The following is a 16,270-nucleotide window of genomic DNA, read 5'->3' as shown; positions in this document are numbered from 1 at the left end:
TACAGAGAAAAAAAATAAGGGAACACTTAGTATTGAATACTATTATCGTCCTAATGTCTGTATAAAGTACGAAGATGTACTGTGGGAGTCACTGAATGACAGTAATGTAAGACTGGGTGACAGTAATGTGAGACTGGGTGACAGTAACACAGTTAACTTCCTAACACAATAGATGAGAGTTTTTGTTGCAGTCACTATCTCCTGTAAGTGTTGGGGGTGATCCCTTATTTCTTTCAATCGGTACATATTGCCAAACAGGGCATACACTGTAATACACAACAAACAACAATTCAAAGTAATATTTATAATTTATTTCACCTTACAAATTGCAAAGAGTGAAGCAAATATAGTGTAGAAGTAAATAAACCAAGTGTAGTTAACTTAAGATAAACCCATCTTAAATTGTTAATTAAATTGGATGTCAGAGGGAACATGTAATTAAATAGTTACTCAATATTGTACATGAACAAAATTATTACTTAAAATTATTTTTGATTCTTTATCAGATTTTAAAACAATTTCATGTATTTTTCATAATTATTTTGTTAATTTGTCGTTATTTTATTGATTGTTATGCATTGTACTTCTCAATTATAATCATCTAACTGTAACGTTATTTTCCTGTTGCGTATTGATTTAATTTTAAAATTCAAAATAAAGATGTATGAAAAATGTAAAATATGAATATCATTCGAATATGAACCAAGTGGACCTTTTTCTATATTTTTAAACCTGTATGTTTTAGTACTGAAAGCGGACCATCATGTTGGGTTGGGGGGGGGGGGGGGGGGGGGTTATCATCTTGTCCGATATGCCATGAACCAAGAACCTTTTTCTATTTTGTTTTTGCACCACCCGAAACTCCATATTTAAACCTGTATGTTTTAGTACTGAAAGCGGGACAATTTGTTCCCGCTTCGTCCGAAGCTCCCGAATTCCTCCCGCCCCAGCCTACGCCCCCTGGTCTCTCTCTCTCTCTCTCTCTCTCTATCTCTATCACACATAGTTTTACACACACACACACACACACACACACACACACACACACACACACACACACACACACACACACACACACACACACACACACTGTCTGCAGTACCTGCACATTGACAGAATGACATTTGATACATCCATATTCGTTTTGTGGTTTGGCACCTGCTGAAGAGTGTTGTCAGTCCATCTCACCAAATTGTTGACTGATGCATGTCTATAACATAAAATGAACCAATACATAAATAGTGAGTCAACGAATCAATGAAAGTAGCTTATATAATTATTATATATCTTGCACATGTTTTCAATAAAAATAAAATTAAACTACTTGTTTCAGTTACGAAAACTATGTTCTACTAAAAGGGTAGCCTACACTACAGTACTGTGCATGGCCATTTCAATCATCCGGTGGTTTAATATTATTTACGCTGACAACTTAGTGAAAATCTAAAACTTTATTTGCTTACCTTAGGCTAGTTGTTTGACAAGCCGTTCTTTATGTTCCCAGGCATACCCACCCCAATAAAGACATACAGATTAATTTCTATATTTCCATTTTTGTATGTTCCCCAAATAACCTTCCCATTTTTGGATAAGTTGTCGACGTGTTTTTGTGAACAACATACATGTATGACGTAATCAAAATTCGTGCTTACGTTGTTTGAAGTTAAAAAGAAATAAGAAGTACAATGCCAATGGGAGGGTTTTTGATGGGGGGCGGTTTTCGATAGGTTACATTAAAAGATTGAAGACAATGCATGGCGATGTGGCAAATACAAAGAGACAGAAATAAATATGTAATAATTATTACATAAAAACAAGTTCCTCACCGATCAGTTACCGTAGACATATTGAAAGTGTTGCAAACTTGTACTTTTGTAGATTTTTGACAGCGATGTTAACACGCCCAACCGACTGGACACTTCGATGTTTCCTGATATTTCATCTGTGATCTTCAGAATATCGTGTTGTTCAAATTTAAATTCTTCATGTTTTTCCACATTATAAAACGTGTCAAACTGCTTTGTTCGATCAAGAAATAACCAGTTTTGTCGACATATTTGCCTGTTTCTGAATCGCAGCATACCAGCGCGGCCATTTTCCTTTCAGACTTATCCGCCGGATAGGCCTTTATACGGAGAAAATGTAGCGAATAGCGTTTAGGCTATTCGGGGAGCTCTATCCTGCCGTCATGCATACCAAATTTCCCCACTTATCCGGCGGCAATCTAATTAAAATTAGCTCCACTATGACATGTGGATCTAACACCAGCCAGTTGGAGCTCATGTCCACCAATCAAAACCTTACTTGCAGAATCCTGCCAGTGATTTAAAAATAATTTGAAAACATTCCGAATTATCCTGAGGGGTATACGATGTTTCATGTGAATTATGAATGCCTTATTTAGACCAGTAGAACTAATTTTAATCGGATTGCTAACAGCACTGCGTAGTCCCCAATGTCCAGGTAACATTTCGTCTGTAAATAATAATTTAAATATTGACTAATCACACTTCGCCTTTTATAACGTTATTTGGGAGCATACAAATTCTAAAAATATCGGGCGAGTCTATTTTAGTGGCCGCAGTACAGCGAACCATACCAATACGTACGGGATGGGTTATCAGTCTTCAATTTTACATTAAAAATTATTTATTTATTTATAAAAAAAACCCTAACTAAATCAGTCTTCAGTTTTACATTACAAATTATTTATTTTATAAAATAAAACATGTTTTAAGGCATTCGTAATTCACACGAAACATGTCGTATACCCTCAGGATAATTCGGAATGTTTTCAAATTATTTTTAAATTACTGGCAGGATTCTGCAAGTAAGGTTTTGATTGGTGGACATGAGCTCCAACTGGCTGGTGTTAGATCCACATGTAATAGTGGAGCTAATTTTAATTAGATTGATCCGGCGGATAGGCACTATTCCCGGATAGTGGACTTAATCGCCCCTCATGCATACGGCCCCTGATCCCATACATAGAGATTATTATACGAGCTTGTGTGTCGTATTGATTCTACGAAACGAGTGTAAGGATTTTTGTTTTGCCCGAGCGAGAGCGAGGGTAATACATGAATCCTGACACGAGTTTCGTAAAATCAGTACGACTCACGCGCGAGTGTAATAATTTCTTTATTATCCATATTATTATTTTTTGTTGTCTTTATGAATAACAAGACCCAACTCAAAATGTTTTAGCACAACTAGAAAGATACGCCGAAATGACGTAATATTTCGAATGCACAGTCAGAGCTAGGACTGGAGAAGTAACGCCATGGTATGACATCGCTTCCCAAAATGACGTCATTACACTTGTTATTACACGTGTGCTTCGTATGATTATTATTAACTCGGTTATGTTGAACCATATGGATAATAAATGAATGTAGGCTAATACTAATTAGTGAGAGATGTGAAATTTAGCGAACTACAACATTTCGCACCAATATTTTTCAGTTTTCTGTTACATATTGCACCCCACCCCACTTTATTCAGATTCCTGTATCGACTATGGAGTAATTTCATATTTTGTTGGTGTCGTACTGTCGAACGATATCGTTTCATTCTTCGGTTGGTAGTGGGCATGTTGTAACCTGGTACTTGGGGTGGACAAAAGGTCGAATGGTTTTATATTTAGTTTTGTTTCTGTTGTGACAAGTGTTCTCGCTGCTCCATTTAAGCGGGGAGGCCGGCCTGCTATTGCATTTTGCTGCCCCGCTTTCGTGTTTTGCCGCCCCCTTTATTTTCCCGCATCCTACTATATTTTACAGAACCCAGCTCCGCTATTTCATATTGGTCACTTTTTTTCACACTGAAAAAACGAAATCGACATAAAAAAAACCAAGCCGCGGTGTGGCAAAAATTCAGTAGCTTACGATAGTTACCGTAACGTAATTTAACACTATTTTAACAGCCTCGGTCAATCACTTTTTGTGTTCACTAACTTTCGTCTGATATTTTGTTCTCAATTGCAGATGTAGTTGGTCGTAACTGATGATTTTTAATTAGTCATTTGTTTATTCGGCATTTCTTTATAAAATATTAGAAACTTTTAATTTTGGGGGTATCACCGCTTATAAAAATAACGGAAGTGGTAGTGTTCATCATTAAAAGTATTTTTCTTGGATGCCAAATTATATATACACCGCTTTACAAAAACCTGGCGATATCAGTGCGATCGATTCATTCGATGAAGAAGTAAAAAGAACACAGACATGATATCCATATTTAGGGGATAACCGTTATATTTTTTCAGATATCTTGAAACCTTTATTAAAATATTACAACAAGGGGTATGTCTTTTCACAAAGTCGACCAATACCCAACGATAGGCCTACACGTAGCCCGAGTACTCGGGCTAGCTTATACGGTAACCATGTTTCCCACCCTTTTCTTCCTTTCTCTCTTCTGGTTTATTTTTTAGGGGGGTGGAGGGTGGCTTCCGCCCTCCTTTAATTTTTACCCAGCGATAATATTATGTAGGCCTACATTTCCTTCAGCTCTTTTTCCATTTCCCTTAACTTCAAAATATTTGATACGCCAGTCGTTGTGCACTGGATAGGACGAGAAATAGTCTAATGGCTACACCGACGGGGATCGATCCCAGACCTACCGCGCATCAGGCGGGCGCTTTACCACTGGACTACGTCCCGCTCGTCATCTAATACAGATACTGTTTCTTCCGTTTCCACTGTTCTTAGTCTTGGTCTTCTATTTTGAATTCCAAAATGTGCCTCAAACAGTAGGCCTACTTCAGGCTCTTGTAAAATTAAACTATACATCTGTAAGGAAAGAAAACCTACTCCTTCTATACAAATGATGTGAAGTGAGTAAAGTGAACAGATATTATAATAGTTTAATAATTATCACACACACGCAATCACGCACATACATATACAGCAATAATAATAATAATAATAATAATAATAATAAAATTGGTTGAGGGAGAAACAACCTTTCGAGAATTGATCTACTATACCTCCGCATGTTAATCTCTAGGCCAGCTTATGCAATGACATCATGACGTATAATAAAGGTATATTAAATGAAACGTTTCTGTTACCGTACCGCAATGTGTGTGCAGACGACGGTAAATTTGTTTGCAAACGATGGTAAAATAAATAACTAAAAATGTAGTACTGTTACAGATATATATATATATATATATATATATATATATATATATATATATATATATATATATATATATATATATATCTATATATATATATATATATATATATATATATATATATATATATATATATATATATTGTAGGAAATGATTTAGTTTTCAGTATTTAGATTATATTAAATAGAAATAGGAGTAGAAATAGTGGTGTTGATTGTAGTCCACAGAACAGGTAGTCCTAACCGAGTGGTAGACCCATGCAACCCAATACGATCCTAATTTGATGTTTGGTCTAACTTATGAATATTGTATTTAACTTATGGAAAACCGGCCTCGGTGGCGTTGTGGTTAGGCCATCGGTCTACAGGCTGGGTTCGGATCCCATGCAGTCGAGGCATGGGATTTTTAATCCAGATACCGACTCCAAACCCTGAGTGAGTGCTACGCAAGGTTCAATGGGTAGGTGTAAACCACTTGCACCGACCAGTGATCCATAACTGGTTCAACAAAGGCCATGGTTTGTGCTATCCTGCCTGTGGGAAGCGCAAATAAAAGATCCCTTTCTGCTAATCGAAAAGAGTAGCCCATGTAGTGGCAACAGCGGGTTTCCTCTCAAAATCTGTATGGTCCTTAACCATATGTCGGACGTCATATAACCGTAAATAAAATGTGTTGAGTGCGTCGTTAAATAAAACATTTCTTTTTAACTTGTGGAAAAGTTGTTGAACTTTATGTTATGTATAATCATGTACGCTATAAAAACGTGTAATACTTGCATACCATATCGATATATAGGACTTCTCCCTATGCTTGTAAATGTGTATCAAAGTACTGATGGTATCGCTAACGATCTCGACCTATGTTCTCAGGTACAAAATTAAAACCAAACACTATTGTACATACAGATATATGTTTACTTAAAACTCGGTTTCTGACGTCATGCTGAGTTATAGGTTTTCGCGTGTGACAGCTCAATTATATCGTTTAGAACCCCAAAACTGTAGCTTAACGTTTACACAGATCAAGAGTAAGGAATTGGATCACAATGAACTATACTATGTTTTTATTAATACCAGCAAATAATTAAATTTTCGTTCATATCTCGATGAACCGAAACAATGTAAGCCACGCCTACTACCCCCCGCCCCCTCAGACTCCCCCTACTTTTGTAAAACAACCCGGATTATTCTGGCAATCATATTTAGATATTTTGAAGACAACACACGTGAAAACTACAAAAAATCTACACGATAAATTAATGGAAAATGCTATAGCAGAATAGACATGTAGATATATACTCTTCAAAAGAAGAAACGCAAAACCACATTGTCGTAACATTTGGAGAATTGATTTAATTATTGAATGGTGAGTCCGATAATTACCAAATGTTGCAGGATTGTTCACAATTCACTCTAGTCCATTGTGAGTAAGTGATAGGACACACCACCAAGGTCAAAGTCATCTGGAGTCAATACCGGGTGTGGCCTCCGCGTGTGTTGACAACTGCCTGGCACCGCCTGCCCATTGAAGCAACCAGAGTACGGATGACGTCCCGGGGGATAGTGGCCCACTCGGCCTGCAAGGCTGCTGCCAGCTCGGGCAGGGTCTGGGGCTGTGGTTGTCGCTGTCGGAGGCGTCGGTCCAACTCGTCCCATAGATGCTCAATTGGGTTCAAATCCGGTGATGTCTAAAAGACTGTGCCCCACGACTGATCTATCACAGGCTAACGGTATGGGCTCTCCTGTTTGCATATAAAAGACTGTGCACCACGACTGATCTATTAAAGACTAACGGTATGGGCTATCCTGTTTGCATATAAAAGACTGTGCACCGCGACTGATCTATCACAGACTAACGGTATGGGCTCTCCTGTTTGCATATAAAAGACTGTGCACACTGCGTTGGTATGGGCTCTCCTGTTTGCATATAAAAGACTGTGCACCACGACTGATCTATCAAAGACTGACGGTATGGGCTCTCCTGTTTGCATATAAAAGACTGTGCACCACGACTGATCTATCACAGGCTAACGGTATGGGCTCTCCTGTTTGCATATAAAAGATTGTGCACCACGACTGATCAAAGGCTAACGGTATGGGCTCTCCTGTTTGCATATAAAAGACTGTGCACCACGACTGATCTATCACAGGCTAACGGTATGGGCTCTCCTGTTTGCATATAAAAGATTGTGCACCACGACTGATCAAAGGCTAACGGTATGGGCTCTCCTGTTTGCATATAAAAGACTGTGCACCACGACTGATCTATCACAGGCTAACGGTATGGGCTCTCCTGTTTGCATATAAAAGACTGTGCACCACGACTGATATATCAAAGACTAACGGTATGGGCTCTTCTGTTTGCATATAAAAGACTGTGCACCACGACTGATCAAAGGCTAACGGTATGGGCTCTCCTGTTTGCACATAAAAGACTGTGCACCACGACTGGTATATCAAAAACTAACGGTATGGGCTCTCCTGTTTGCATATAAAAGACTGTGCCCCACGACTGATGTATCACAGGCTAACGGTATGGGCTCTCCTGTTTGCATATAAAAGACTGTGTACCACGACTGATCTATCAAAGACTAACGGTATGGGCTCTCCTGTTTGCATATAAAAGACTGTGCACCGCGACTGATCTATCACAGGCTAACGGTATGGGCTCTCCTGTTTGCATATAAAAGACTGTGCACCACGTATGGGCTCTCCTGTTTGCATATAAAAGACTGTGCACCACGACTGATCTATCACAGGCTAACGGTATGGGCTCTCCTGTTTGCATATAAAAGACTGTGCACCACGACTGATCTATCACAGGCTAACGGTATGGGCTCTCCTGTTTGCATATAAAAGATTGTGCACCACGACGTGGATGTCCTGGATTGTCAACTGTCGGCTAACGGTATGGGCTCTCCTGTTTGCATATAAAAGACTGTGCACCACGACTGATCTATCACAGGCTAACGGTATGGGCTCTCCTGTTTGCATATAAAAGACTGTGCACCACGACTGCAGTCTATGACATGGTTTGCACGGTGGGCTCTCCTGTTTGCATATAAAAGATTGTGCACCACGACTGATCAAAGGCTAACGGTATGGGCTCTCCTGTTTGCATATCGACTGTGCACCACGACTGATATATCACAGGCTAACGGTATGGGCTCTCCTGTTTGCATATAAAAGATTGTGCACCACGACTGATCAAAGGCTAACGGTATGGGCTCTCCTGTTTGCATACAAAAGACTGTGCACCACGACTGATCTATCACAGGGTAGCGGTATGGGCTCTCCTGTTTGCATATAAAAGACTGTGCACCACGACTGATCTATCAAAGACTAACGGTATGGGCTCTTCTGTTTGCATATAAAAGACTGTGCACCACGACTGATCAAAGGCTAACGGTATGGGCTCTCCTGTTTGCATATAAAAGACTGTGCCCCACGACTGATCTATCACAGGCTAACGGTATGGGCTCTCCTGTTTGCATATAAAAGACTGTGCACCACGACTGATCTATTAAAGACTAACAGTATGGGCTATCCTGTTTGCATATAAAAGACTGTGCACCGCGACTGATCTATCACAGGCTAACGGTATGGGCTCTCCTGTTTGCATATAAAAGACTGTGCACCACGTATGGGCTCTCCTGTTTGCATATAAAAGACTGTGCACCACGACTGATATATCACAGGCTAACGGTATGGGCTCTCCTGTTTGCATATAAAAGATTGTGCACCACGACTGATCAAAGGCTAACGGTATGGGCTCTCCTGTTTGCATACAAAAGACTGTGCACCACGACTGATCTATCACAGGGTAGCGGTATGGGCTCTCCTGTTTGCATATAAAAGACTGTGCACCACGACTGATCTATCAAAGACTAACGGTATGGGCTCTCCTGTTTGCATATAAAAGACTGTGCACCACGTATGGGCTCTCCTGTTTGCATATAAAAGACTGTGCACCACGACTGATCTATCAAAGACTGACGGTATGGGCTCTCCTGTTTGCATATAAAAGACTGTGCACCACGACTGATCTATCACAGGCTAACGGTATGGGCTCTCCTGTTTGCATATAAAAGATTGTGCACCACGACTGATCAAAGGCTAACGGTATGGGCTCTCCTGTTTGCATATAAAAGACTGTGCACCACGACTGATCTATCACAGGCTAACGGTATGGGCTCTCCTGTTTGCATATAAAAGACTGTGCACCACGACTGATCAAAGGCTAACGGTATGGGCTCTCCTGTTTGCATATAAAAGACTGTGCACCACGACTGATCTATCACAGGCTAACGGTATGGGCTCTCCTGTTTGCATATAAAAGACTGTGCACCACGACTGATCTATCACAGGCTAACGGTATGGGCTCTCCTGTTTGCATATAAAAGACTGTGCACCACGACTGATCAAAGGCTAACGGTATGGGCTCTCCTGTTTGCACATAAAAGACTGTGCACCACGACTGGTATATCAAAAACTAACGGTATGGGCTCTCCTGTTTGCATATAAAAGACTGTGCCCCACGACTGATCTATCACAGGCTAACGGTATGGGCTCTCCTGTTTGCATATAAAAGACTGTGTACCACGACTGATCCTGGGCTCTCCTGTTTGCATATAAAAGACTGTGCACCACGACTGATCTATCACAGGCTAACGGTATGGGCTCTCCTGTTTGCATATAAAAGACTGTGCACCACGACTGATCTATCACAGGCTAACGGTATGGGCTCTCCTGTTTGCATATAAAAGACTGTGCACCACACGATCTGATCAAAGGCTAACGGTATGGGCTCTCCTGTTTGCATATAAAAGACTGTGCACCACGACTGATCTATCACAGGCTAACGGTATGGGCTCTCCTGTTTGCATATAAAAGATTGTGCACCACGACTGATCAAAGGCTAACGGTATGGGCTCTCCTGTTTGCATATAAAAGACTGTGCACCACGACTGATCTATCACAGGCTAACGGTATGGGCTCTCCTGTTTGCATATAAAAGACTGTGCACCACGACTGATATATCAAAGGCTAACGGTATGGGCTCTCCTGTTTGCATATAAAAGACTGTGCACCACGACTGATCAAAGGCTAACGGTATGGGCTCTCCTGTTTGCATATAAAAGACTGTGCACCACGACTGATATATCAAAACTAACGGTATGGGCTCTCCTGTTTGCATATAAAAGACTGTGCACCACGACTGATCTATCACAGGCTAACGGTATGGGCTCTCCTGTTTGCATATAAAAGACTGTGCACCACGACTGATCTATCAAAGACTAACGGTATGGGCTCTCCTGTTTGCATATAAAAGACTGTGCACCACGACTGATCTATCACAGGCTAACGGTATGGGCTCTCCTGTTTGCATATAAAAGACTGTGCACCACGACTGATCAAAGGCTAACGGTATGGGCTCTCCTGTTTGCATATAAAAGACTGTGCACCACGACTGATCTATCACAGGCTAACGGTATGGGCTCTCCTGTTTGCATATAAAAGACTGTGCACCACGACTGATCTATCACAGGCTAACGGTATGGGCTCTCCTGTTTGCATATAAAAGACTGTGCACCGCGACTGATCACAGGCTAACGGTACGACTGATCAAAGGCTAACGGTATGGGCTCTCCTGTTTGCATATAAAAGACTGTGCACCACGACTGATCTATCACAGGCTAACGGTATGGGCTCTCCTGTTTGCATATAAAAAAAGACTGTGCACCACGTACTGTTTGCATATCAAAAGACTAACGGTATCACAGGGGCGGTATGGGCTCTCCTGTTTGCATATAAAAGACTGTGCACCACGACTGATCTAAAGGCTAACGGTATGGGCTCTCCTGTTTGCATATAAAAGACTGTGCACCACGACTGGTATATCAAAAACTAACGGTATGGGCTCTCCTGTTTGCATATAAAAGACTGTGCCCCACGACTGATCTATCACAGGCTAACGGTATGGGCTCTCCTGTTTGCATATAAAAGACTGTGCACCACGACTGATCTATCAAAGACTAACGGTATGGGCTCTCCTGTTTGCATATAAAAGACTGTGCACCGCGACTGATCTATCACAGGCTAACGGTATGGGCTCTCCTGTTTGCATATAAAAGACTGTGCACCACGTATGGGCTCTCCTGTTTGCATATAAAAGACTGTGCACCACGACTGATCTATCACAGGCTAACGGTATGGGCTCTCCTGTTTGCATATAAAAGACTGTGCAACACGACTGGTATATCAAAGATCTAACGGTATGGGCTCTCCTGGTATGACTGGCTCACCTGTTTGCATATAAAAGACTGTTTGTGCACCACGACTGATCTATCACAGGCTAACGGTATGGGCTCTCCTGTTTGCATATGAAAGACTGTGCACCACGACTGGTATATCACAGGCTAACGGTATGGGCTGTTCTGTTTGCAATAAAAAGACTGTGGACCACGACTGGTATATCAAAGGATAACGGTATGGGCTGTCCTGTTTGTGGGAAAGTGCACATAAGAGATTGTGATGCTAATGTAAACATGTAGCGGGTTTCCTCAAAAGACTATATCAAAATCAGTAAATGTTTACATCCAGTAGCCGATGATTATTAAATCAGTGTGCTCTAAAGGTGTCATTAAAGCAAATAAAAGGTTTTAACTATAGTAATATATATAACAACTTTTCATTGCAAATAACGACAAACTATTAATGAATTGATGGATAATGTAATATGACATTAATGACTGGTATTCATGAGATGCATTCACATGGAAACATGGCCAGTTATCATCAGTAATCGAGTTGCATTCGTAATCGAAAAGTTCACACACACACACACACACACACACACACACACACACACACACACCCCATATCAAGGTCAGTATCTGGTGTGTCCACCATTGGCCCGTGAGCATGCGTGAAGACGACGGTGAAAGGATTGGCACAAACATCTCAAATAAGCCACAGGAATGTTCCTCTACTCCTCCTGCAACGCCTGTGCAAGCTCAGCGAGGTTACGTGGTGGTGGCTGGTGGTGACGTACACGACGTCCTAACTCATCCCACGTGTTCAATTGGGTGCAAATCCGGTGAAATGGCGGGCCAGTTCATAACGGTGATACCGACTTGTTGCAGGAATGCCTGGGTAATTCTTGCAGTATGTGGACGGGCATTGTCTTGTTGAAACAGAAGGTGACGGCGCAAAAGTGGCTGGAATCTTAGAATAACGTCAACATAACGCTGGGCTGTAAGGGCATCGTGGACAATGATGAGATCATTCCTGAAATAACAGTTGATTGTCCCCCATACCATCAGACAACCGCCGCCAAACCGATCACGTTCCCTCACACATCCGTCAGCGTACCGTTCATGGAGTCTCCTGTACACACGTGCTCTTCCATCGGCAAAGGAGACGGAGAAACGGGACTCATTTGAGAAAACAATTCTCCGGTAAAAGGCTGGTGGATGATTACCATTCTGGAGAGCAAACTGTAGTCTCGCAGCACGATGTCACGGTGTCATAATGTTACCGTTGTACGGGCGTCTGCATCCGTTCAGCCGTTCTGAGTCGACGGATGACCGTCATCGGATGGATATGCCTTCCATGACGTCCTATCGTGTTGCTTGCTGTCATCGTCGTAGTTCTGAACCGGTCACGGAGGTGGTGTCTTGGCGTGGGGTCGTAACGGGACGTTGACCAGGTCGAGGACGATCACGGACACTCCCGGTCTGTTGATGACGTTCAACAAGTCGTCCAATAGTTGATGGATGGACTCTGAAGGTCCTAGCAACTTGGCATGCAGCATGATTGAACATGTAGTGAACGCATTTCACACCATTTTGTGTGTTTCTGCTATTGTATGTGTAACGAGAAAAAACCCAGGATTGAAACCCAGACAAAAGTACCAATCAATGGCTTCCTCTTATAAATTGTTATTTTAAGTCCAATAAATATATTTTTCATTAATCACAACAAAATATTGAAAAATATCTGTTTTGCGTTGTCATTGTGTGTCAATATATATATATATATATATATATATATATATATATATATATATATATATATATACACATACATACAGTGGTGATATTTGTTTTTGATTTATAATAGTCTTAAACTTGTGTTTCTGCGTGTTGTGAGTGGCATGTGTAGTAGTGGAGCTCTTGCTAAATGTGTTTTCCCATTCCAACCAGGTCTTCACGACTGGTACACAAATGGCTGTTTTATGTACTGTTCTGTCTTTACGACTGTGCATATAAAGTATCTCTTGCTGCTTTTCGGTGTAACCTACGTGTCTGAAGATTTTGTCTCGCTGTAGCCCACGTGTGTAAGCAGCCAACATGGTATGCTAGGGTTAGACTGTCAAGTGGTACGACGAAGTTGGCCAATTCGACGGTTGCGTTGTAATTTCTCCAACTCCCGACTTACGATGATAGTTCTGATGTTAACAACTAACTGGTCGCAAATATTGTATACGACGAAAATCGACTTGTAAGAGCGCACACACTAGCAACTGGACTGTCGTAGAAGTCGTGAGAGCAGAAAGTTGGCCAACTTTGTCGTGGCAGATGGTAGTCTAAGCCTAGAATTATGCTACGGTCAGACTGTCAACTGTCACGGTGAAGTTGGTCAGCTCGACGGTTGCGTTGTAATTTTCCCAACTCGATTTACAACGGGTGCGCTCAGATAAAAACTAATTGGTTATACGAGTTGTAAGAACGCTCAAACTAGCAACGGAACAGTCCTATAAGTCGTGACTGCAGAAAGTTGACCAACTTTGTCGTGACAGTTAATAGTTTGAGCCTAGCATTAGACTCCATATATAGCCATAATTCAAAATAACAAATATTCCCTTCCTCTTTTTTTTTTTCCTTTTTTTTATTTTTAATACACTTCTTTTTCTTGATTTTCAACAGCATATTGAACACGTTAGAAATCAATATCCGCTTGGGAGGCCAGGTCACGTGGAGGACGTTGCCAAGGTGATAGCATTTCTAGCCTCAGATAACGCGTCCTTCATCACGGGAGCCTCGGTCCCTATTGACGGCGGCAAACACGTGATGTGTCCGCTATAAAACATTTACAGTTATTTATCTTCTGTAAAACACACCGAAGCTGTCACTGGGTCTGGAGAGTATGGTACCAGTTTAAAATGAAACACTGATTCAAATGTGACGAAACACTGATTCAAATGTGACGAAACACACGGCGTCTTATCTGTGCTGGCAGTGAATAGTCTTGGCCTAGCATTAAGACTCCAAATAGCCATAAATCAAAAGAACATATATTATCCGTGATAAAAAAACATTTACAGTTATAAAAATAAATATCTGTAACATCAGCTGGACTACAATAAAGATTTTACAATGAACACTGTCTTCTCTCCATTCATTAATTCATTAATTCATTAATTTATTCATTCATTATCTCCATATTCCGTGTCAATATCGCTGGCTATTAATATGTTTATCAGAATGTACATCACGTGATTGTATGACAGAATGCATATCACATGCTTATCACATAAATATCAGAATACATAACACGTCTTACAGAATGCATAACACATGTATTACACAATACACACCACATGTCCTACAGAATACACATCACATGTCCTACAGAATACACATCACATGTATTACACAATACACATCACATGTCTTACAGAATACACATCACATGTCTTACAGAATACACATCACATGTCTTACACAATACACATCACATGTATTACAGAATACACATTACATGTCTTACAGAATACACATCACATGTATTACACAATACACACCACATGTCTTACAGAATACACATCACATGTATTACACAATACACACCACATGTCCTACAGAATACACATCACATGTATTACACAATACACACCACATGTCCTACAGAATACACATCACATGTATTACACAATACACACCACATGTCCTACAGAATACACATCACATGTCTTACAGAATACACATCACATGTATTACACAATACACACCACATGTCTTACAGAATACACATCACATGTATTACACAATACACGCCACGTGTCTTACAGAATACACATTACATGCATTGCAGAATACACACCACATGTCCTACAGAATACACATCACATGTCTTACACAATACACATCACATGTCTTACAGAATACACATCACATGTATTACACAATACACACCACATGTCCTACAGAATACAATACACAATACACAATACACCACATGTCCTACAGAATACACATCACATGTATTACACAATACACACCACATGTCTTACAGAATACACATCACATGTATTACACAATACACACCACATGTCCTACAGAATACACATCACATGTATTACACAATACACACCACATGTCCTACAGAATACACATCACATGTATTACACAATACACACCACATGTCCTACAGAATACACATCACATGTATTACACAATACACACCACACTACAGAATACACATCACATGTATTACACAATACACATCACATGTCAGAATACACAATACACATCACATGTATTACACACATATGTATTACACACGCCACATGTCGTATTACAGAATACACATCACATGTATTACACAATACACATCACATGTCTTACAGAATACACATCACATGTCTTACAGAATACACATCACATGTATTACACAATACACATCACATGTATTACAGAATACACATCACATGTATTACAGAATACACATCACATGTATTACACAATACACATCACATGTATTACACAATACACATCACACACAATACACATCACATGTATTACAGAATTACACAATACACATCACATGTATTACAGAATACACATCACATGTATTACAGAATACACATCACATGTATTACACAATACACATCACATGTATTACAGAATACACATCACATGTATTACACAATACACATCACATGTATTACACAATACACATCACATGTATTACACAATACACATCACATGTATTACAGAATACACATCACATGTATTACACAATACACATCACATGTCTTACAGAATACACATCACATGTATTACAGAATACACATCACATGTATTACAGAATACACATCACATGTATTACACAATACACATCACAT

The 16,270-nt window shown here is 40.3% G+C and overlaps 1 pseudogene; it reads left to right on the top strand.

Moving 5' to 3' along the window:
- The window catches only part of LOC121372639, a 37,062-nt pseudogene extending 22,596 nt beyond the window's left edge, over positions 1-14,466 (top strand).
- The last annotated feature ends 1,804 nt before the right edge of the window (positions 14,467-16,270 follow it).

Source organism: Gigantopelta aegis, chromosome 4 (genome assembly GCF_016097555.1).
Source record: "Gigantopelta aegis isolate Gae_Host chromosome 4, Gae_host_genome, whole genome shotgun sequence".
Taxonomy (NCBI): Eukaryota; Metazoa; Mollusca; class Gastropoda; order Neomphalida; family Peltospiridae; genus Gigantopelta; species Gigantopelta aegis.
Note: the sequence above shows the minus strand (reverse complement) of the source record. Positions and strands in the feature narration are given on the sequence as shown.